The following is a 12,015-nucleotide window of genomic DNA, read 5'->3' as shown; positions in this document are numbered from 1 at the left end:
CAAAATGTTCCCAGAGTAGGGCTGCTATATAAAACTATCAGATGTCTGGGGACTTCCCTGCTGTTCCAGTGCTTAGGACTCCTTGCTTCTCCAAATAAGCAGGGGTGATTACTGGGGGTGCCTGTAATCACTGATACAATAGTTCTGAATGATCTAGAAAAAATGAATTGTATTTAATAGAAAATGTAAATAAAGTCAGGGAAATGTTAAAAAAAAAAAAGACTCATGCTTCCAATGTAGGGGGCGCAGGTTTGATCCTTGGTTGGGGAACTAAGATCCCACATGCCATGCGATACAGCCTATATATATATATATATATATATATACACACACAGGTGGCAGTAGTGATAAAGAACCTGCCTGCCAATGCAGGAGGTGTAAAAGATGCAGGTTCACTCCCAGTGTCGGGAAGATCCCCTGGAGGAGGGCACAGCAACCCACTACAGTATCCTTGCCTGGAAAATCGCATGGATATAGGAACCTGGCAGGCTACAGTCCATAGGGTCATAAAGAGTCAGACATGACTGAAGCAACTTAGCATGCAACTTAGCATATATGTGGAGAAAGAGAGAGACAGAATCTAGCAACTTCTATTTTATCTAGCAAGCCTGAGTCTAAAAGCGCAAAGTGAAAATGTTAGTCACTCAGTCATGTCCAGCTCTTTGCGTGCCCATGGCCTGTAGCCCCCCAGGCTCCTCTGTCCATGGGATTTCCCAGGCCAGAATACTGGAGTGGGTTGCCATTCCCTTCTCCAGAGGATCTTCCCAACCCAGGGATCGAACCCAGGTCTTCTGCATTTCAGGGGGATTCTTTACCATCTGAGCCACCAGGGAAGTCCTGAGTCTACAGTTGTGCAAAGGACCCTCCTCTCCTGTATGAATAAATAATGTGTCCTGCATATAAGTAGGTCTATTTTTATAATGAGGGCAGGTGCTGCCTTGTTTTAAAAATACAAATGGATTAAAGATGTTGATGAAATCATCTTAGCTCTTTGCCTGTGTGCACATGTGCCTGCATGCACGTGCGCACGTGCACACACACACAGACAGAATTATGTAGTTGAAAGGGTGCCAGAAGAGGGCTAGTCCAACAGAGGAATCTGCCGGTGCAGAGACCCTGAGGTTAGAAGGCTGTTGGCAGCAATGGAGAGGAAACCCACCTGATTACAGTGAACCATATCCTGTTCTGAGCACTTTACCTGCGTCACCTCATCAAAACCTCTGTTATGGGCTGGGGGGTCACTGTGAGGCAGACAGATATAGGCACTTGCCCACTCAGCGAGTCATTGGCAGGATCGGAAGTTGAACCCAGGTTCCACACTCTTAGCCCCTGCAGACTCTATTACCTTCACTCTCCATCCAGGGATATTAAAAGACCCAAGAGTAATCATTCAAATTGTCTGATGTTACAAATATAGAGAAAAACTAGTGGTTACTAGTCAGAGGGAGGGAAGGATTGAGAGGAGGGGTAAGAGAGGGGTAAGGGATTAAGAGGCACAAAGCTGCTGCTGCTGCTGCTAAGTCGCTTCAGTTGTGTCCGACTCTGTGCGACCCCATAGACGGCAGCCCATGAGGCTCCCCCGTCCCTGGGATTCTCCAGGCAAGAACACTGGAGTGGGTTGCCAGGCTACTATGTATAAAATAAATAATCGGGACTTCTCTGGTGGCCCAGTGGTTAAGACTTCGCCTTCCAATGCAAGGGATGTGGGCTCCATCCTTGGTCAGGAAGCTAAGATCACACATTCCTCTGGGCCAAAACCCCAAAACATAGAAAGAATATTATAACAAATTTAATAAAGACTTTTTAAAAAGTCTTTAAAATTTTTAAGTTAATAGATTAAATATTTTTAAATTTAAAATAAAAGCATTTTAATAGATAAAATAAAATTAAAAACAAATAAGTAATCTGCAGGGGTATATTGTACAGCACAGGAAATATAGCCAATATTTTTAGTAACTTTAAGTGGAGTATAATTTACAAAAATAGTGAATCATTATGTTGTACACCTGAAACTAATATCATACTGTAAATCAACTATACTTCAATTTAAAAAAAAGGAAATCAGCTTTGGTAATAATGTAACTATTTTTTTAATTTTTTTCTGATGTTATAAAGGGGCGCTAACACAATGAGAGACCATGACACACTGTTTGGAACGGCTAAAATTAGTAAACAATAACATTAAGTGTTGCCAAGGGTTTGGAGCAATTAGAACTCTCAAATGTTGCTGACGGGGATGCAAAATTGTGCATTATTAACGCTACTTTGTCGGAGAAGGCGATGGCACCCCACTCCAGTACTCTTGCCTGGAAAATCCCATGGATGGAGGAGCCTGGTAGGCTGCAGTCCATGGGGTCGAGAAGAGTCGGACACGACTGAGCGACTTCACTTTCACTTTCCACTTTCATGCATTGGAGAAGGAAATGGCAACCCACTCCAGTGTTCTTGCCTGGAGAATCCCAGGGATGGGGGAGCCTGGTGGGCTGCCGTCTATGGGGTCGTACAGAGTCGGACACGACTGAAGAGACTTAGCAGCAGCAACACTACTTTGTAAAACAGTTTACATTTTTCTTATCAAGGTAAATACACATTTACAGATATGAGCCAGCAATGCCATCCCTAGATACTGTCCCAAGAGAAATGAAAGCTTGTGTCACACAGAATCTTCAGCACAAATGTTTATAGTGGCATTATTCATAATCACCAACCACTAGATACAGTTGTTTAGAATATTTACTTATTTATTACTGACAGTGCTAGGTCTTCATTGCTGCACACGGCGAGCAGGGACCACTCTCCAGTGGCAGCGTGGGGCTCACTGCAGCGCCTTCTTTCATTGCGTATCATGGGCTCTAGGTGTGAGGCCTCAGCAGTTGCAGCACTTGGGCTTAGCTGCCCCATGGCACGTGGAATCTTCAAAGACCAGGGATCAAACTAGTGTCCCCTGCATTGACAGGCAGATTCTTAACCACTGGACCACCAGGAAAGTCCCGAGATACACTTTAAAAGACCTTCAGTGGGTGAATGGGTAAGCGAGCAGCCGTAGATATCATACAATGGAGTACTACTGAGAGACAGAAAGGGACCATCAGCACACATAGCAACAGAGATAGATCTTGAATGCACAAGCGGAGAAGGTCAGACTCGAGGCTGAAACACTGAATGATTCTGACGCTTCCCTGGTGGCCCAGTGGCTGAGACTCTGTGCTCCCAGTGCAGGGGGCCAGGGTTCAATCCCTGGTCAGGGAACTAGATCCGCATGTTGCCACTAAAGATCCTGCATGCTGCAACTAAGACCCTGGCACAGCCAAAGAAACAAATTAAATAAATAAGTGGGTTTTGTTTTGCCTTTTTTTTTAACCAAAAAAACAAAAGCTGAATAATTCCATTTATATAATATTCTGGAAAAGACAAAACTGTAAAGACAGAGAAGAATCAGTGATTTTCAGGGTTAGGGAAAAAAGATGCCTACCAAGCTCCCAATCCATTCCTCCCCCACCCCTACCCGCTTGGCAACCATCCCCTTGGCAACCATATGTCTGCTCTCTCTCTTACTCCATTTTTAATGAGCCTTCTGTTTATTAATTTTCACACAGATAGCCTCACCTGGGACTGTTTCTGGTCCACACATGTTAGAGGAATGATAACTAAATATTGATATATGATAAATCAGTGCCCCTTTCTCTTCATCCCTGTCAGCACCAGGTGTTGCCAATTTTTAATGTTTTTCCTAACTTTTAAAAATATTTTATCTCGGCTCAGTGCTCTGTGATGACCTAGAGTGGTGGGATACAGAGGGGTGAGATGCAGACTCAAGAGGGAGGGGATATGTGTATACTTACGGTTAATTCACACTGTTGCGCAGCAGAAGCCGGAACAGCATTGTAAAGCAATTGCCCCCCATTTAAAAATAAATTTTTTAATTTATAATAACTGCTTGAAAGATCTTTGCTCAGTTTTAGAAAATATCAGATTTCCAATGTGATGGACAAGGTAAGCATGTAGCATTTCACAAACTTTATGATTTCTGCTACAATTTAACTGCAATAAGTGAAAGTGAAAGTTGCTCAGTCGTGTCCGACTCTTCTTGACCCCATGGACTATACAGTCCGTGGAATTCTCCAGGCCAGAGTACTGGAGTGGGTAGCCTTTCCCTTCTCCAGGGGAACATTAAATACATGCTTTCCCTCTTTTTGACTATTGCTTTTGCCACTTGCTTGGGTATGAAGTGATAGCTCATTATTACTGAAATTTGCACTCTCTGGGCTCCTGGGGGCTGTATTTTAACATGTTCTTTGGCTTTAGGGTCTGAGAAGTGTCTGCTCATATCCTTTCTAAATTTCCTGTTTATGTTCTCTGTCTTTTTCTTATCAACGTGTAGAAACTCTTGATGTATGAAGGTACTAACTCTTCTCGGACTAATTGATTTTTTAATTTATTTATTTTTGGCCAGAAGGGTTTCCATTGCTGTGCACCAACTTTCTCGAGTTGCGGCAGGCAGGGGCTGCTCTTGTCGCAGAGCACAGGCTTTAAGCGACTCAGGTTTCAGTAGTTGTGCCTCACAGGTTTGGTTGTCCCAAGGCATGTGGGAACTTCCCCGGACCACCACCAGGGGTCAAACCATTGTCGGGAGGATTGTTAACCACGGGACCACAAGAGAAGTACCTACTAATTGATTTTTTACTTGTTGCTTTTATTTATAATATTACTTCCCTAAGATTTTGTAAGTTTATATATAATCTTATATTTCTTTCATTTATGCCTTCCAAGTTTACTGTCTTAGTTTTAAAAATCAAAACAGCAGCAACAACAACAAAATCAGGTTTTTAAACCTAGGCTGTAAAAGTAGCCTTGAAATTCATTCTACCACATATGTTGAGTTGGGGGTGGGAGCTCTTGTTTTATTTCGCATTTTATTTTTCACTCTTCTGGATTTTTTTTTTCCTGTAACACAGAAATATTTCGCCCCCTCACATCTCTATGAACAGTGGGAGAAAGAAAGGTGAACATAATGTCCACCTGTGTTCCACACCCGTACATGCTAAGTCACTTCAGTCGTGTCCGACTCTTTGAGACCCTATGGACTGCAGCCCGCCAGGCTTCTCTGTCCATGGGATTCTCCAGGCAAGAACACTGGAGTGGATTGCCATGCCCTCCGCCAGAGCATCTTCCCGACCCAGGGATCAAACTCCTCTCTGTTGTCTCCTGCACTTGCGGGAAGTTCTTTACCACTAGCGCCACCTGGGAAGCCCCTCCATACCTGCCTTCTTCTCTAACTCAAGCCAGGGCCTTAACCCTTCCGCCTTGGGCGTCCTATCCCTGACCTGGCTTTCACTTTTTTTTAATCTCACTGTGGTCTTAATTTAGCCAGAGAAGCCCCAGGAAAGCACTGCCCTCTGGTGGCTAATTCAGTAATAGCACCTACAGCCTGGAGATAAAGCTATTTGCTGGCTCCTTGTATCCTGTGCCCTGGCAACCTCTTTGCTGGGAGCAAGCCAGCCTCACAGCCCATACCTGCCAGATCCCTCTCCTTTCCCCAATGGCCAGGAAAGGCACTTGCCTTCCACCCTGGGCACACACGTCCCAGCTGCCGCCTCACCTTGTTCCCACTAGAGCCTCTGGCACCGGAAGCAGCTTGGACTGTGCTCTGCAGCTGCAAAGGGTCGCTGGCATCACTGAGTCCAGCTGCTTTGCCCGTTTGACCTGTGAGTGAGGACACAGGTGGGAACGGGGGCCTGCCCAGGGAAACAGAGGGCTCTGCACAAAGACCCCATCCCTTGGTCTGGGGCAGCATCCACCTCAGCAGACAGCTGTGCCTGCACCATGCTCAGCTCCACGAGGATGAGTATGCGTGTGCACACGCTCCCACCAGTGCTTGACCCACGGGCCCACTCATGGCCCCAGGCCCCAGGAGGCAGAGCCAGGGTCTCAATCATGGGTGCCGGTTCAGCTGATCTGGTAAGTCCAGGTCAGGCTGGGGGCCAGAACAGCTTTGGGAAGAAGAGGCTGGGTGCTGAGGGCTGAGGATTCCCCCCACATGGAGGGGGTATGATCAGGGAATGCCAGTGGTCCCACGTGGAGGGAGTGCCAGGGATCTGGGGACAGGCAGCAAAGAGCAAGGGGGCTAGCAGGCTCCTCTCAGGATGACCTGGGACTGGGGTTTGATGGGGCTCACAAGGGCATCCTCCAAACAAGAAGGTGCTAAGGCTTGGCTCCTCTGTGCCCGCCCCACGTCAAGGCTAGGAACAAGAGCTGCTGTCTCTTTGGAGGACTGCTGAGCTGCTCCCATTTCATCTCAGGAGAGGCCACATCCTGGAAAAGCCATGTCTGATGTGCATCACTATGAACAAAGCTAGTGGAGGTGATGGAATTCCAGTTGAACTATTTCAAATCCTAAAAGATAATGCTGTGAAAGTGCTACACTCAATATGCCAGATCTTTTTTGTATAGTTCTTCTGTGTATTCTTGCTACCTCTTCTTAATACCTTCTGCTTCTGTTTGGTCCATACCATTTCTGTCCTAGTGGTAGCAAGAATACACAGAAGAACTATACAAAAAAGATCTCCATGACCCAGATAACCACGATGGCAGCAAGGAACTCAACTAGAGCCAGACATCCTGGAATGTGAAGTCAAGTCAGCCTTAGGAAGAAGCATCACTACGAACAAAGCTAGTGGAGGTGATGGAATTCCAGCTGCGCTATTTCAAATTCTAAAAGATGATGCTGTGAAGGTGCTGCACTCAATATGCCTACAAATTTGGAAAAACTCAGCAGTGGCCACAGGACTGGAAAATGTCAGTTTTCATTCCAATCCCAAAGAAGGGCAATGCCAAAGAATGTTCAAACTACTACACAACTGCACTCATCTCACACACTGGTAAAGTAATGCTCAAAATTCTCCAAGCCAGGCTTCAACAGTATGTGAACCGTGAACTTCCAGATGTTCAAGCTGGATTTACAAAAGGCAGAGGAACCAGAGATCAAATTGCCAACATCTGTTGGATCATCATAAAATCAAGAGAGTTCTAGAAAAACATCTACTTCGGCCACCCCAAAGCCTTTGACAGTGTGGATCACAACAAACTGTGGAAAATTCTTACAGAGATGGGAATACCAGACCACCTTACCTGCCTCCTGAGAAATCTGTATGCAGGTCAAGAAGCAACAGTCAAAACTGGACATGGAACAACAGACTGGTTCCAATCGGGAAAGGAGTACACTGAGGCTATATATTGTCACCCTGCTTATTTAACTTATATGCAGAATATATCATGTGAAATTCCTGGCTGGATGAAGCACAGGCTGGGATCAAGATTGCTGGGAGAAATATCAATAACCTCAGATACACAGATGACACCACCCTTATGGCAGAAAGTGAAGAAGAACTAAAGAGCCTCTTGATGAAGGTGAAAGAGGACAGTGAAAGCTGGCTTAAAACTCAACATTCAAAAAATGAAGATCATGGCATCTGGTCCCATCTCTTCATGGCAAATAGATGGGGAAACAGTGGAAACAGCAAGAAACTTTATTTTGGGCCCCAAAATCACTGCAGATGGTGACTGCAGCCATGAAATTCAAAGACACTCCTTGGAAGAAAAGCTATGACCAACCCTAGATAGCATATTAAAAAGCAGAGACATTACCAACAAAGGTCTGTCTAGTCAAGGCTATGGTTTCTCCAGTAGTCATGTATGGATGTGAGAGCTGGACTGTGAAGAAGGCTGAGCGCCGAAGAACTGATGCTTTTGAACTGTGGTGTTGGAGAAGACTCTTGAGAGTCCCATGGACTGCAAAGAGATCCAACCAGTCAATCCTAAAGGAAATCAGTCCTGAATATTCATTGGAAGGACTGCTGCTGAAACTGAAACTCCAATACTTTGGCCACCTGATGCAAAGGGCTGACTCATTAGAAAAGACCCTGATGCTGGAAAAGATTGAAGGAGGGAGGAGAAGGGGACAACAGAGGATGAAACAGTTGGATGGCTTCATCAACTCAATGGACGTGAGTTTGAGCAGGTTTCGGAAGTTGGTGATGGACAGAGGGGCCTGGCGTGCTGCAGTCCATGGGGTCACAAAGAGTGGGACATGACTGAGCAACCGAACTGAACAGAAAGCCATTAATAAAAGCTTCCCAGGTGGCTTAGCGGTAAAGAACACGCCTGCCAATGCAGGAGATGCAGATTCGATCCCTGAGTCAGGGAGATTCCCCTGGAGAAGGAAATGGAAACCCACTCCAGTATTCTTGCCTGGGGAAATCCCATGGACTGAAGGAGCCTGATGAGCTACAGTCCAGGGGTCGCAAAGGAGTAGGACACGACTTTGCAACTAAACAAAAACAGCAAAGCTAAAAGCAGGATCCTTTCCCATGTCTGGGTTTAAAACTCACCAGCAGAAGATAAAGGATTGAAAATTAGAAAGTCAAACTGATATTTGTACACCTATGTTCACAGAAGCATCATCACAATATCCAGAAGGTAGAAACAATTCAAGTGTCCATCGGCAGATAAATGGACAAACAAAACGTGATCCATCCACGTGATGGAATATTATTCAGACTTAAAAGGAAGGAAATTCCAGCATGTGCTACAACAAGATGAAACTTGAGGACATGACGCTCAGCAAAATAAACACGACACAAAAGTATAAGCCACAAAATCCTGTGTGATCCCACCCTCAGGAGGTCCCTGGAGGAGTCAGAGCCACAGAGACAGGAAGTAGACGGTGCGGCCAGGGGCAGGAGGAGGGGATGGGGAGTCAGTGTTTCCTGGGGACAGAGTTTCAGTTTGGGGAGATGACAAAGTTCTGATGATGGATGGATGGTGGGGATGGTTGAGCAACAGTGAGAAGGAACTTGATACCACTGAGCTGTGCACTTAAAAGTGGTTAGAATGGTGAATTTTACATCATGTATATTTCACCAACAAGGAAAGTGGGAAAGGGTAGTGCAGGCAGGGGCTGGGGGGAGCCTTGTGGAGATGAGCCAGCATTTTGGGTGCGGAGAGAGGAGCCAGGCGCACCTGGCTGAGCCTCCAGGAGTAGGTGGAGACCTCAGCAGGGAGGCAATGGGTCTGTGGGGGTGGAGACCAGGGTGCATCTGGTGAGGAAGCCCAGATTAAGAGTCTCAATAGCACTGTCACACATTTTGGCCATAAGAGGGAAGAGCAGGACGCGCGGGGGGGTGGGAGGCGGGGTAGGGGGGCGTTGCAGAAAGGGGACAGTGGAGTCAGCAGAGAAGCTTGAGAGAGTTTAAATTCTGGGGGAGGGAGAGCCCGGGAAGGGAAGACTAAAAAGAGAGAATATGTGCTGTGCCAAGTTGCTTTGGTCTGATTCTTTGGGACCCCATGGACTGTAGCCTTCCAGGCTTCTCTGTCCATTGGATTCTCCAGGCAAGAAAACTGGAGTGGGTTGCCATACCCTCCTCCAGGGGATCTTCCCAACCCAGGGATTGAACCTGTATCTCTTACATCTCCTGCAGGTTCTTGACCACTAGCACCACCTGGGAAGCCCAAGAACAGAGAGGCACGGAGAGAAAGAGAGGAGGAAAGACTGTGATAAAGATGAAATGAGAGAAAGAAGGACAGAGGCAGAGAGCAGCGCTCCCTCCCTGCTGTAGGATCCTGAACCCACTTTCCCTCCCAGCGCCGCACTGTGACCGTCTCTGGGACTCTCTGGGCTCCTTCATCCTGAGTCACCTTGTCCCCACCCCTTACAATTCATCCCCTGCTTGAACCCCCATAGTGGTGCCCAGTAATCGCACCTACAACCTGGGCCCCCAAGGCTCTCCCAAACTCCAGCAGCCTCACAGCCTCTGTCACCACCAGCCTCCCCCCAGTCACGTGGGCCTCCTCCTACTGCTCAAACATGCCAAAGCTCAGACCTGCCTCTGAGCCTTTGTCCCTGCAGTTCCCGCCACCGGGAATGCCCTTTCTCCACAGCTCTTCATTTCCATGCCTGGGCACTGGGCAACCAGGTCTCAGCTCCGAGAGCCTTCCCTGACCTCCCCTCCCCCATCCCACCCTCAGCTGAAGCGGCCACCACCCCACCCAGTCTCTGTCACATAACAAGGTTTACTTCCTGTCGCAGCAATGAACACCATCTGAAGTTACCTCGCGGGTCTGTTTCCTGATTCACAGTTTGCCTTCCCCACTGAACCGTGAGCCTCCCCCCACCCCAACAGGGAACTGCGTCTGCATTATTTATGTAACTGCACACCCACAAAAGTGCCTGGCATACAGTAGGCGCTCAATCAATGTGTGTTGCATTAAACAAATAATCGACCGGTTACAGAATGAATGGGTGGTGCACGTGGATCTGCGTGCTTCCCTGTCTGCTCGTGTCCCGGGTGTTTCTTGTGGTTGTAGTCTTCTGTGGACGGCCCCACGTGTGTCCCTGAGGACAAGAGTGAAGTTCTGGGTCAGTGAGGGTTTGTGTTGAAGGGCCCCTGGGCCTGCATGCTTGTGGCTTTGGGGAGGATGTCACAGGATAAGCAGAGTGTCTGTGTCTCCATGTGTGTTCTCACAGGTGCCCAGTGCCTACCTCTTGTGTGCGTGCATGCGTGTGTGACGGCATGATCTCCCTTAGCTCAGCTGGAAAAGTTGGCCTGCAAGGCAGGAGACCCCAGGTCAATTCCTGGGTTGGGAAGATCCCCATGGAGAAGGGATAGGCTACCCACTCCAGTATTCTTGGGCTTCCCTGGTGGCTCAGATGGTAAAGAATCTGCCTGTAGTGTGGGAAACGTGGGTTCAATCCCTGGGTTCAGAAGAGCCCCTGGAGGAGGGCATGGCAACCCACTCCAGTATTCTTGCCTGGAGAATCCCCATGGACGGAGGAGCCTGGAGGGCTACAATCCACGGGGTCACAGAGAATCGGACACCACTGAGCAGCTAAGCGCAGCATGGTCCCCTGTATGTCCGGGGTGTTCACTGTGTGTGTGTCCATCGTATCCCATCATGATGGCACTTGCTCAAGTGTGGCCCTGTGTGCATGAACACGGGGCTCTGTATTAGTGTCTCCTTGCACGCCCCTCTCTGAGTGAGTCTCTGCAGGCTCCTGTTTCCAGGTGTCCAGGAGCCTGTCATGCTTGTGTGTGTCTCTGCTGTGCTGCGTGTGCCCCTGTAGGCTCCTGCACTCATGTATGCAATGTCGCATGGGCAGACGTGCACACCCTGTGCAGTGGTGTGCTGGTAAATAGTTAACAGCCGGCTCTCGGGTGGAAAGTGTTGATTTGCCCATTTGCATGGTATAAATACCCTCAATTTCAAAGTACCAATGTGATGTCACCAAACACAGAGTTACAAAGATGCAGTCCAGTGTAAAAATATACACCTCAATAGAGAGATAGCTCCATGCAGATACATAGATATGGACTAGTATATGATGCCTTCATATACTGTTCCCATCGAGCAGTTTCAGTAGCCATAAATAACCTCAAAAGCATGAGTAAGAGAAAAATGAAGCAAAATAATTAGGAAGCGATGAGTTTCTTTTCTATTTAATTACGGTAAAACATCGTGACACAAAGTTGAGGAGCATTAAGTACATGATGACAGATTTAAGTGGTTATTACTTTCGTCAATTCATATCATCAAATTTTTATGATAGCTGCATTTAACAACCGGCTCATGAAATTCCTATACATTTTAGAATATGGGGCTCCCCTGGTGGTCCCGTGGTTAAGAATCTGCCTGCCAATGGAGGGGACACACGTTCCATCCCTGGTCTGGGAATATCCCACAAGCCACAGGGCAACTAAGTCTTCGTGCCACAACCACTGAGCCCGTGTGTTGCAACTACGGCAGCCCGCATGCCCTAGAGCCTGTGCTCCGCAATAAGAGAAGCCCCCACAGTGAGAAGCCCAAGCCTCAGCTAGAGAAAGTCCAAGCGCCGCAGCAAAGACCCAGCATGCTGCTAAGTCGCTTCAGTCGTGTCCGACTCTGCGCGACCCCAGAGACGGCAGCCCACCAGGCTCCCCTGTCCCTGGGACTCTCCAGGCAAGAACACTGGAGTAGGTTGCC

The sequence above is a fragment of the Oryx dammah genome, unplaced genomic scaffold, assembly GCF_014754425.2.
Source record: "Oryx dammah isolate SB20612 unplaced genomic scaffold, SCBI_Odam_1.1 HiC_scaffold_5, whole genome shotgun sequence".
Taxonomy (NCBI): domain Eukaryota; kingdom Metazoa; phylum Chordata; class Mammalia; order Artiodactyla; family Bovidae; genus Oryx; species Oryx dammah.
Note: the sequence above shows the minus strand (reverse complement) of the source record.